The 12,414-nt window shown below is 29.2% G+C and overlaps 1 protein-coding gene across 1 annotated transcript in view; it reads left to right on the top strand.

Annotated features, from left to right (window-relative positions):
* Window positions 1-205: 205 nt before the first annotated feature.
* LOC116768260 (phospholipid-transporting ATPase ID) overlaps window positions 206-12,414 on the top strand; it is a 43,125-nt gene continuing 30,916 nt past the window's right edge. Inside the window, exons 1-2 of the mRNA XM_061523442.1 lie at window positions 206-352; window positions 5,059-5,125. The gene's annotated coding sequence lies outside the window, so the exon portion shown is untranslated. The remainder of the gene's footprint in view (window positions 353-5,058; window positions 5,126-12,414) is intronic.

The following is a 12,414-nucleotide window of genomic DNA, read 5'->3' on the forward strand; positions in this document are numbered from 1 at the left end:
TTTTATAATAACATTTATATTCAAAGTTCATTTCGATCTAAAATTAAGAAAATATAAAGACATTAAAATCAAAGATATATTTGATAATACATATGTAAATAATTTGGTTTGGCCTAATAGACTTTTCCTTCGTTTTGTTATATTAATTATGGGACCACAGAGTATGTCAAAATAAAGAATGTCAGTTGTTTACGTCTGTGCTAATTGCAATCAACCCGCTTTTTAGTTCTTGTCAGTTTGTGCAAATTGTGGTTGTATGGTTTTGTAAGAGAACAAATTTTAAAGGATTTTTATAAGAAGTTGTGTGCGTTAATATCTGTCTTGCCTTGTGATCAGATTTATATTTGATATGGTACGTATAATAGAAAATTTATAGATATTTTATTCAATTCTAATTTGTTTTTATTTGGCACAGTTGTCAACTTTTGAATGTACTTTCACTTTTTTAAATGATCAAATCATATATAAAAGTCGCGTACGTAATCAAAGTAAGATGATGTTGTAAACGGAAAATCATTCAACTAAATGTTTATATTCGATACATTATGACGGTCTGTCTATTTTTAGTTTGCTAAAGTAAAGAGACCAACCTGTTGTAACCGGGTATTCCGTAGAATCTTGAACGTCGTAAACAAAATTACATACAAATTTATCTTTCATTATCTTTATCTATTTATTGGAACTAATAAAATAATATCAATTATTTCCAGTTTGAATAGGGGACATGTAACTGTTTCACATTCATTTTCTTCAGTATTTGCATACCTTCAATAAACAAAACGTTATTTACGACAATTTTTATAAAGTATTTTGTATAAAGTTTTTAATACGTCTTTTTAGTGTAGTGGTATTTTTACCTTCGCAATATATATTAAAATATTCATACTTATACAAAACATATAAAAATTATCAACAGCAGATTTAGTTATTGATAAAACATTGTTGCCTAAATATGTTCAGCATATATTTAATATTAACCTTATGTTATGATGTCTGTCATACATAATTAATGCTAAAAAAGATATGTCTTGTACTAAAAAATATTGGTTAATTTTTGAAGGCTGAAGAATAAATATTAGTGTTTAACACAACGGTTTGGGCAATACACAGAAGTTTTGTAAATATATTATGAAAGTAAAAAATTCCATAAATAATTATACTGCGTTTTGTGAAGTAATGTAATTGTAAGTTACATTAATATAAAATATGGTTGATGCTGAAGCCAATAATTAACAGCATGAAAGACTGAGAAAACACAATCGGTAGTTTAGCCTTCTTAATATATAATTCTAACAAAATAATGGCTAGTCATATTATTTCACTGTAACAATCTACTTCAAAAATAAATGTCACTGTAATTGAAGTCACTAGTGCAAAAGATTTCAATGATATCTATAACAAAGGATGTCATAAAATTCTAGTTTCTCAAGAAATACTCACTTTTAAAAATACCCTCTTATTTATTTTAAGATAAGATAATCGTATAAATAGTATAGTTTCTTTAATAATTTTATTTATCATGAAAACCTTGTTAAAACACCCAGTTACCCTTATTATAAGCTAAAAATAGTTCGAACAGGCCTTAACAACCTATTTGAATTGATGAGGCAAATGAAAAAGGAATTATTTGCATATAAAAATATAATAAATTTTTCAATACAATTTCTTCTAAATTAATCTAAAGCTATGATACAATGTTTGTGGTTAAATAAATAATATGGAAATAGTGCCATATTCAACATTACTTAGTAATGATATATTAGTTTTGATATTCAAACTTAAAGAAGTTGTTGTGTTTGTAAAAATAAAAAAATAATAATCTTCATTTAACCCACTATGTATTATTAAATGGGACTTTGATTAAATCCTTGAAGTAGCCTTGGCCTAGCCATCATTATTTGCCATTGACTACTTTTAAATTCACTCTAATTAAATGCAAACGGAACAATAAGTAAGGAAAGCGTCATAGGCGTTGGTTTTGAAAAAAAAAATGCTTTATAATATTTATACATAGATTTTCTAATATTCCATTCGTCGCCGATTTTTCTTTTCATTCACAATGCCATCGCGTAAACGTTGGCGTGCCTTCCAACCGTTAGGAATGTTCTCCCGCTGCTTGCTTTGTGTTTACATTATGCCCTTTTTATTGATTTTTTTTTTTAATCTATTATGTTTGTATTTTTCCATATACGTATTTTTGACTCAGTAGCAAGGCGGCCGTGACAGCTGCGATGTTTCACGGCGTTGTCGATCAATTTGTTTATTTAATTATTCATCTACCTTAGAATCAATGTGTGGAAACCTTGAACTTATTTCTCGCAAATTATAAAAAAAAAAAGAATCATATGTGGAAGACTCACTATTATTTTTTTAAATTGCGGTATCGGCGCCAATGACACGGCTTCAGACTGTACATGACTTAAATTTTTTTCTTTTATTATAGGTAGCATTTGTGATTCGACATGACATTTTTGCTTTATTAGATGTTAATTTACCTTGACCATTGATAATTTAAAATTTATGTACTCGACACCCACAGTCGCGACCCATAGTCCTATCTCCTTGACCACATATTATGCTGATCTCATAATTTAAATTGACGACTTCTATTACTACAAGTTCTCAAAATATAATAGTTATAAGGAACAATGCTTCCATTTCGAGCCATAAACTATCTAACACATTTATAAATGTCAAGGCGAAATGAATGCGCGAAAGCGAAACGGTAGGCATATAAAGCAAAGAGCATCAAGTTATTAAGGTTTTTCTGTTATCAGTGGAGCGCGTAGGTAGGGCTTTTTCGCTTTAGAGTTTAGTCCAAATGCCAGGAGTGGCCCGTGACGTCATCGTGCGGCAAAATGGCGCGCCATTTGATGGTACCGACACACCCCAGTCCACCCTAATCCCTACCATGACAGGGTTGTCCAAATCTACTCCAATAGTCTATAGCACAATTCACACTAAATCTTTTATGTTTCACGTTAATTTGAACTTAACGAGCTTACGATCTACATATAAAATATCCTTAGTATTTTTAGGTCGCCTATACTAATCACTTAGTTCTACTCAATATTTTATTTACTGTTAGAGAAAGATATTTAACATATCCCAGTTTTATAACATTACGTTACAATTATTTGAAGACAATGGCGTGTATATATGTACGTTTATCAGACTTCTGGTGCCAGTTCTTTAATTAGAACAGATGACTGTCGACGACAATTGTTTTAAATGTTGTATGATATAAATACTCCAAAATTTCGTATGAATAAAATTCACGATCAACCGTCTAGATATATTTATATTATGTTCGGGATTTTTATATTTTTTACACGTACAGATACATACAATACATCTGTTGCAGGAAATAAATGGATTAGGAAAATAAATTGTATGCTGATTTATGATGCCATAAGTTTAAAATGATTTAAAATTTTGATGGTTATTAATTTAGGCGCGAGGATCTTAATAACACGATACAGTCGCGTACGAAATGACATGTTATATTATCGCAATCATTAAGGAGACAAACGAAATGCTGGGGATCACGATTTAGTTACATCGATATATCAAACTTTTGATTTTTGATCAAATACGAAAACTATATCGTCGATACAGTTTTGATCGTTTTGTCACTAATGAAACAGTTATTTAAAGGATTCTTTAATATTAGAGGGTCCAGACAGAATATCTTGAATATTTCTTTACCTCACCATTTTAACATGCGGCAGTAGAAACATTCATACTTGCGTTAATCTTCATACAGTGCTGTAGCAGGAAAATTGTTTTTCATTTGCATAACAGTTGTGAACATTAAATCAATAGTTTTCAATGTGTTACTATGGTATATTGATTTATGTGATCGGGAGCGTCAACACATTAAACATTTTAAGTGTAACACAGTCAATAAAATAATATGGATAGCATTTGACTATCAACGTAAATAAACAGGTAAATGTAATAAAATAAAACCTAATACAAATTTACGAAAATTGATATATACATATATATATACATATATATATATATATATATATATATATATATATATGTATATATATATGTATGTTGTCTTATACACATATATATATATATATATATATGTGTATAAGACAACAAACATTAAGGCTAATTTTTATTTAATATGTCAGTACCACGACAGATAAATGCTTTCATGTCATCTATCATACTAAGACTCTTAAGTTGATTTCGTGTTTTTTATCGTAAGTTTTCTAACAAGGATTAAGTGAAGCCGGTATTTATCCAAGTCGTCAAGAAATACTGTTCTTTAAAAGGAAAATAACAAATATGTGGCGTATGATACATTTATGTATGCGGGTTGTGACTTATTTAAACTAGCATCTACTTTAAGTTACTTATTCCACCACAAAGTGTGAATCTCTGTAAGTACAAATCATTCAAGATCTTTCGAGGAAGCAATACATATTTGTAGTAAATTTGTTACTACCATAAAACCTGTGGATTATTTTTTTCTTCCTGGTCTGAGAAGAAAAATAGGAAATTTAAATATACTAAGAAACCTCTTATTCAAAATATATTTAACATCAATTATGGATAGTTTTTTTTATGATATTAATTGTGATAGTGACGAATGATTTCTGGAATAATTTTCAGCCAGTTATATTTTTATACTTCTTCTTTTTCTTCTACAACTTGCTGTTTTTCTTTGTACTTCTTCTGACGCCCCTCAAAATATTTTTCTATTAAAATCAATTAAATGTTGTCTATTTTGGAATTGCTCTGTTGGTTTTTTTGATATAATCTTAAAGTTAACGGTATTTTTCTGTAGTAAATTGGATTATTTCAATACATGTGAATACGTAAAAGTATTTCACTACTTCTATATAGACGTAAATATTTATACGCTTTCTTCACATATTTATCGTTACAAACACGTAAATGTAAATATTATTAAATTTATTTACTTATAATTTGTAAAAAAAATACCAAAACCCTCAAAAAATATATTATTTATATTGAAGATTTATCACCAATTTTTAATATTTTTAAAACTATTTAATTATTATTTCATTTCAGATAACAGATCACTATGGAAGGAGGGAATTCAATGAGGTCTTTACATCCTCTCGAGCTGTCATCTTAGGTCAGTATTACAATAATAAGGTATAAATGAAATTAATTTTGATTGCTCGGTTTCTCTTACAATACTTTACGTAATAATTACCGTGCTACCAATTTTTGAATGTGACATTAAAAGCTTTTGTACACCGACCTTTATATGATTTATAATTAATTGTAACTACATTCATATCAGTAAATGTTCTGTATGTAATTAAGGACAAATTTCTCGAATTTATAACAAGCAATAAAATCAATGGTGTTTGATTTATTGATTCCATATATTAAGTGTAAAGGCGTATTTAACTGGAGGAAAGCTAACGAGTTTTCATTCTCTTAGCTAATGTATTTTAACGACATACATATAAAAAGATACTTGGATGTATTGCGTTCAGGGCACATTACCCTATCGGGGGGAACCGATTTCCCCCGGAGTTATAGCCTTAGGTTATATCGGTGACCGCATAAAGCTGAGGGCGGGGTCAACTCAATCACGTAGTAGGGACTACACTAATATCTGGAAGTGGGACACGGAATTGTGTAAAGGGGTCATTGTTGACCACCTTAGTTAGTGATGTTTATATTTACCGATTATGTAATTACTTAACTTTGATTTTATTTATGTTTTTTTTTTATATTATATAGTTACAGTTTTTTTACTCTTAAATTACGTTCAGCTCACAAAAATAAGCACTTATTTTGTGTCTGACATACAAAAGTGTCTGAAGATTTTATTGGTTTATTTAAAAAAAAAATAAGATGAAAAGTCTCAAATGTTTTATACTCTCCAAGTGACTGTGTCAGAGTAGCAGACATTGTATTTGATCGTCTCTATGTCGTAAAACATTTAATAAACTAAAAGTGGTTCAGGTACTAGGAGTAGTTCTAAGAATGTCACGGCCGCTACTTTGTATATAATAAATTAATCATGTTCTTAGCTGTTTCATATTTTGGCAGACGAGTTCGTTCACAATATTTTATCTAACACACACCGTCCTCTGATCTTTATTGTTTAAACAGGACGTTGTATACCATACAAGCTCTCGATTGTTACCTGGATAATATCAGATAATTTTTGTTATAAGATTGGTAAAGAGGAAGCCTTATTTTAAGTATTATGTGCTTAAGGATTTTCAAAACTATTTCTATTCATATTACATTTTTATATGAGACTAAAAGACTTTCTGGGAGCTCGTTAAGGGCTATAATTCCTTCTTGATAACGACTATGCATTTTTTGAATAACGTCCTCGATTCCCATAGATAGAACTAATTAAGGTACGTAACATACCTCTGTTCCAGATATTGGTGGTAAGATCTTTTTAAACGACTTGACAGGCAGCTGTCAAACAACATGCAATTACTTATAACAAACGTTATTACTTATTAGTGAAATTTTTAATAGTATAGATATATATTTAATAATAATTTGGGTTTTTTTCCGAGTTTTATCGTGTTTCCCTTTGTTTATTTTGATCCAAGAACCTACGGAATTAGAAGATTAACAGAAATGTGGGATAACAGTAAAGGTTTTTTTCGTACATAAAGACTAAATAAGAGATTTACATTTGTGAATCGAGAATGAATTTTCTAAAACTTTTTGTATAAAAGTATGTTGAAACTAGTTCATGTATCGTTCACGAATCGTTGTGCAAAATATGATATAAATTTGAGACTATAAAAAAATATATATAACAAAGCTATATAAATATAATCCGTCATAAGGGAAAGTTGTGGTAGTTTGGACTTTTTAAAAATTTTTGGTCATTAATATTAACTAGTTTTTTTATGGAATCCTTTAGCTAAGCAGTAACGATGACATTTACGAAGTTATCATGTGTATTTTATCTAATTATCATTATTAAATATCAAATAGTATAACAAGTTTTGTATTACGCTTCGTATTAATTGTTAAATACTTGGTCAATCGATGAATCAATACTTACTTAAAAACACAATGACAGTTCCAGTTTTCGTTTATCGTATATAGATAAAATATCATGGTGTCATCTGATTCATGGCATTCCGTCATCAATAGCTCATTCATCTCTGTATGTATTTGAAATATTATTTCAATATATAGAATAATTTATATCTTACTAGGTTTTGCCCGCGACTTCGTCTGCGTTAGTTTCAGAATTAGAAATGTATAGCGGACCGGGCGAAAACTATTCCTCCATAAATATAGTAGATTAGAAGATTTTGAATTTGATAATCTTTTTTTTTCTTTTTTAATCAGATGAAAAGTACACTATGGCCTTTCTCGGGTATCAAAATATCTCCATACCAAATTTCGTGCAAATTGGTTCAGTAGTTTAGGCGTGATTGAGTAACAGACAGACAAACAGAGTCACTTTCGCATTAATAAAATTAATGTGAATGCAATATATATAATTATTATTATTTTACAACAATAGGTCGACGTTTAAAATTGTGAATACATATCTGAAAAAATACTTTTAGTACGGATAATTCATTAATGTTGAGGACATAAAAAACTGCAGAAAATTCTAAGTTAGATTTTTCCGTTTCATTAACTTCTGTATCCAATTCCAACGACAAAGAATCATTTAATGACAACCGCTCCAAACCAGCAATTTGTTCTGACGATATGTATTTAAGAATCACGAACATTCGCTACCAACGTACCAAGTCTCTAAGTGTCAGGATAGTAAAACCGCGCTAGAATGGAAGAATCTACGCTCCGGTGCTTTAAGTGCAGTAGCACTAAATTCGCACTGATGTGTTAGCTGTTGAGGAAAAATATCGATTTCCTTTTAGGGAATGCAATTATATAGATATATAATATATACATTTATATCGTTCAAATATGTTAATAATAAGTAGCTTTGTAAGATTGCGTATATTGAAGATAAATATCAAAAAATTATGTTAAGGATATCTTGTTTTGATGAATAAAAAAACCGGTTTGACAAAACCGTAACACGTATATGAGTGGAATACGAATATTTTTAATAAAATAATGTCTATAGTGGACATCTCGAACGTTTGTCTGGTAAATGTGTTCCACAGACCACCCATTCACCTTGGGCACTAAGTAAATGTATAGTATTAAATTTGTTAGTCTGTGCCGCTCGCTACTCTAAAATGTGTCATAAGTCATAACAGTACGAACGGCCGAGCGTCGCGGGTCGCACGTCTGAAATACCATGTCAGCGTGACAACACGTATATATACAAATGTGCCTTAAAAGTATTAGATCCTAACGAATTACTTGTTATAGAGTGTCTGTGATAGAAAACTATTCAGAATTTTACGTGTGTTTTTCATATGAAGTGAGTTTTTTTATCTATTTCTTATAATTTACCTTAAATGGAATATTTTATTTGCTAATATGCACTTACAATTTTAATAAATTTATTAAATTTAAATACATTAAATTATATTTCTTTTGCACTACATTGACGAAACTGTCATTATGAGATCTAAGAATAACTGAAAAGTCTAGATTTCTAGTGTTTACTAAAGGCTCTCACATCAAGTACCTACTGTTTTGCTTTCTGTGTATTTTTGTAAACATTACTTAGCACGAACCAAATTGTTAATGTTTTGCGTTTTAAAACGAAATTTAGAATATAAAAAAATGTGTTATGAAGAGTTTGTATTATCATAAAAATAAATTACTTTTTTTTTTTTTAAGTATTTTAATTGTTTTTTATAATTTAATGAATGTTCAAGCAATTCGCGGGAAAAATTTTGTATCGATTCATAAATTTCAAGCTTCTTCCCACAGTCCGACCTGCGGTTAATGCATTCTGTAGTTTGTGTGTAATAGAGAAACAAACATTCATAAGTCTTTCCATCCACACGTGATTTATCATCCGTATATTATTTGTAGATGAGTAGATTATAATCAAACAGCCAATAATAATATACAATGAATGCAAAACTAAAAAAAATAAGTCTTTATTATAATTTTTAATATTCATAGTAGTACGTTACATCTCATTGAAACACTAGAGAGGACATGTTTTTATCGGTGTCATTCACGTTTAAAATTAAAAAAAAACTTAATAAATTCAAATTTTTTTTTATTAATAATATATTTTTTACACGTAGCTATAAATAGTTCGCTGATAATGTTGGTATTCACGACCTCTCGATGGCTATCTGTAGCAATAATTGCATGTATATCGATCATGAATCTTAAACATATAATGTCGGTTATATTGAAAAAAATGTACAAACTCTAATAAACAATAAGTTTCAAAAATATCTTCATTGTTACAAATAAATAAGTAAATCGATCAAAGAATATGACTTGTGAAGTAAGTAGATTGCTCTTTCGATGATTGTCACGCGAGACTAAACAACTAATTCTTGACCAATTAAATATTTTAAAACTCGTTTCACGATTTGTTCTCTTTAATAGATTTTATAAACTTATGTACTCACTTAAAAATTTAATTTATATTTTTGTTGAAGAGTTAAAATAGTATATGTTTAGTTTAGTTTATTATGTAAAGCAAAATTTTATTTGAAATAAAATCACTAACACACACATACGCACGTAATCTAAATAAAGAGACAAATCATTTGAAGTCTATGAAATATTAAAACCGAGATCTTAATTAAAACATAACAACATATTTGTACTGTGTAAGTAACAATTAGTATTAATATATAAGTGAAATTAAGATTTGTTAAGCGATAAAAGTATATTACATCCCGTTGTGTTAAAGAACAATCTAGAATAAGATTATGTCACCCATATAACAATGGAGCCTTGAGGATATGAAGGCGGAAAGTTTTGTCGTACCAGTTGTAAGAACAGGAAAACATTGGAAGCGTAACAATCACAAACCAAAGCTAACGATGGAAGCTTGGAGCGACATGTCACATGACAAAGCCTGCCTCACAAACACTAATAACGCCATTTATATGTTAAATTAGAAACATACAAATATATTATAGTCTTCAAGTCATGGAAACGATTTTAAAAATGTGTCCGTACCTGAGTGATATTTTTATTACTACTGAATGTTTCCGTTTGAATAAGATTTTTCTAAACATCTAATTTGCATATTGTCTATAAGTATTCGCGATGGTTTAAAATTATCTCATTGCTCTATTCTAATGGAGCGTCTTTTTTCTAATCTTCTTAAGTGTACAATTTCTAAAATATACACTAAACGAAGTTCAAAAGTTTTTCGTACTGTCCCATTTCCCGGTCTTAAAAAATACATTGAAATAACGTATGAAATACATTGAAATCATTTCACAAATCACAAAGTTAATCGCGAAATCGAAAAAAAATTACCCGTACAGTACCCATTGACATAATTTTTTTTCCTAGAAAGACTATCAATTGTTTTTTATTAATATGAATAATTATCTTTAACATATAACGTTGGTGAATAGTTCATTACACACATACATCTTGTAATATCATGTGTGTTAAAGCGAAATAGTGAAAATTTTCCTTTGCTAGATTGATAAATCACAGTAATTTAAAAAAAAAAATGCAAATTTAGTGCTTTTTTGTGTTGTGTTCATTGGTGTACGTATTGATTGAATTTTTAAGGACCATTGAGTTTTTAACAACTTGCACGGTTTTCGAGCTGATTATTATCAAATATTCGAACAAACGAAGCGAAAGAACTCATATAAATATTACAATATAAACCTTTTACGGTTTCACATAATATGATATTTTTTTTTGTGTTACGTCCACGTGGCTGAAACATAATTTTTTTGTTCTTCATTACTGTTAGGATTAGTTATTTAACATTTTTTTTTTAATTATCTTTCATCTATATTTTCTCGGTGTTAACTGAAAGCAATAGTTAACACATGAAACAGTAATATAAAAATAATTAACTAGCATTTTTTAAGCAAAAGCCCATGATGGTACTGTAGTATGTTGTATTTATTTTTACTACTTTGTGATTACAATTTCATGGCCAGATGTCGATATTTTTATCGCCCTAAGAAAGAATTATCGGCTGTTTTCTTACAGTTATCACAAGTTGATTTTTAAACGCCTTTTTTTTATCTACCATACATCAAAGGTGGGGCGAGGACTGCAAAAAAACCAGGATTTACTCGAATTCGAGTCTATTAAACACAAGTTTTAAATAGGTTTGAGTATTTAATTTTCGCAAGAGTTATTTTGACATCACATCTGCTTTCATATTAAGTTTACGTCATCCATTTAAATCTTAGCAGTTTTCACTAAAGCGTTTATGTACTAAACAACGTTTTTGTCAATTCGCAGTCGGTAAATCCTTTTAATACTTAAACTTATCGTAAAACGTCACTATAAAGAAAACGGCTGTATATTAAGACTTCGGGGTCACGACCTTGGTGTGTGATGTCATTGCGGAATACTGAACATCCTTGATTAGCACTAAATACTTTGATTTGCGATTTTCAAGTTTACTACGTAATGAATGAATCGCTCTTTGATTCCTATATAGATGGTTATTTAAATGCTTGGAATTATTTGAATTCAGGAAAATACTCCCGACGCGACGTAAGTAAGGTTTCGTTCACGTCTATGAACTTTCACAGAGAACTGTGTATTTGTAGAGTGTTATACATACAAGTGAAACAACATCGAGATAATTTCGAGGTTGAAAACATAAACATACACGTAATTGATATTATTTCATATTAAAGGCCAAAAGGTAAAGACATTATGTGAAATGAGTGTATTATTTATGCATCAAGCATGCTATTCAAAGTCCGGACATGCGAGGGGCTTACACTTTTGTAGTTTGTTTTGACTAAAATGTTTTATATCATAATTTTATCAATTTAAACTATGAGTTTAAGTTAAAATGAAATAATAAATGTAGTGTTTTTGATCTTTCGATGAAGTAAATAGGAATTAATATACAAATAATTGCGTAATCAATAGCGTATTTCATTATCAGTGACATTAAGATGAAGTAAATTGACATTACAATTAAGGTAATAATATATTAATTTATAACATTAACAATAATGTTTAAGTTTAAGACATATACAATATTTAAAAAGAGACAATTAAAGAAATCGAACACAAATAAGTCGCTATATAAAATAGTTAATGTTAAAAATATATATCATTAGTATCATAGTTATAATATGGCAAGTACGCCTGAAGTCTGACGCAAGTTAGACAACAATATGCCTCAGTTTAAAGCGATAATTTAAAAAAATTGTGTTTATTATTTGAGAAATATTCTCCGCTTCGATTGCGTTTTAATTTCGTGAAGAGCTCTCAAAGAACACGACAGCGGGTCTAATAACGCATGTCGATTACATCAATTGAGTTTAATAAATATTCATTAGCGGACATACATGTATC

This window comes from Danaus plexippus, chromosome 19 (genome assembly GCF_018135715.1).
Source record: "Danaus plexippus chromosome 19, MEX_DaPlex, whole genome shotgun sequence".
Lineage (NCBI taxonomy): Eukaryota > Metazoa > Arthropoda > Insecta > Lepidoptera > Nymphalidae > Danaus > Danaus plexippus.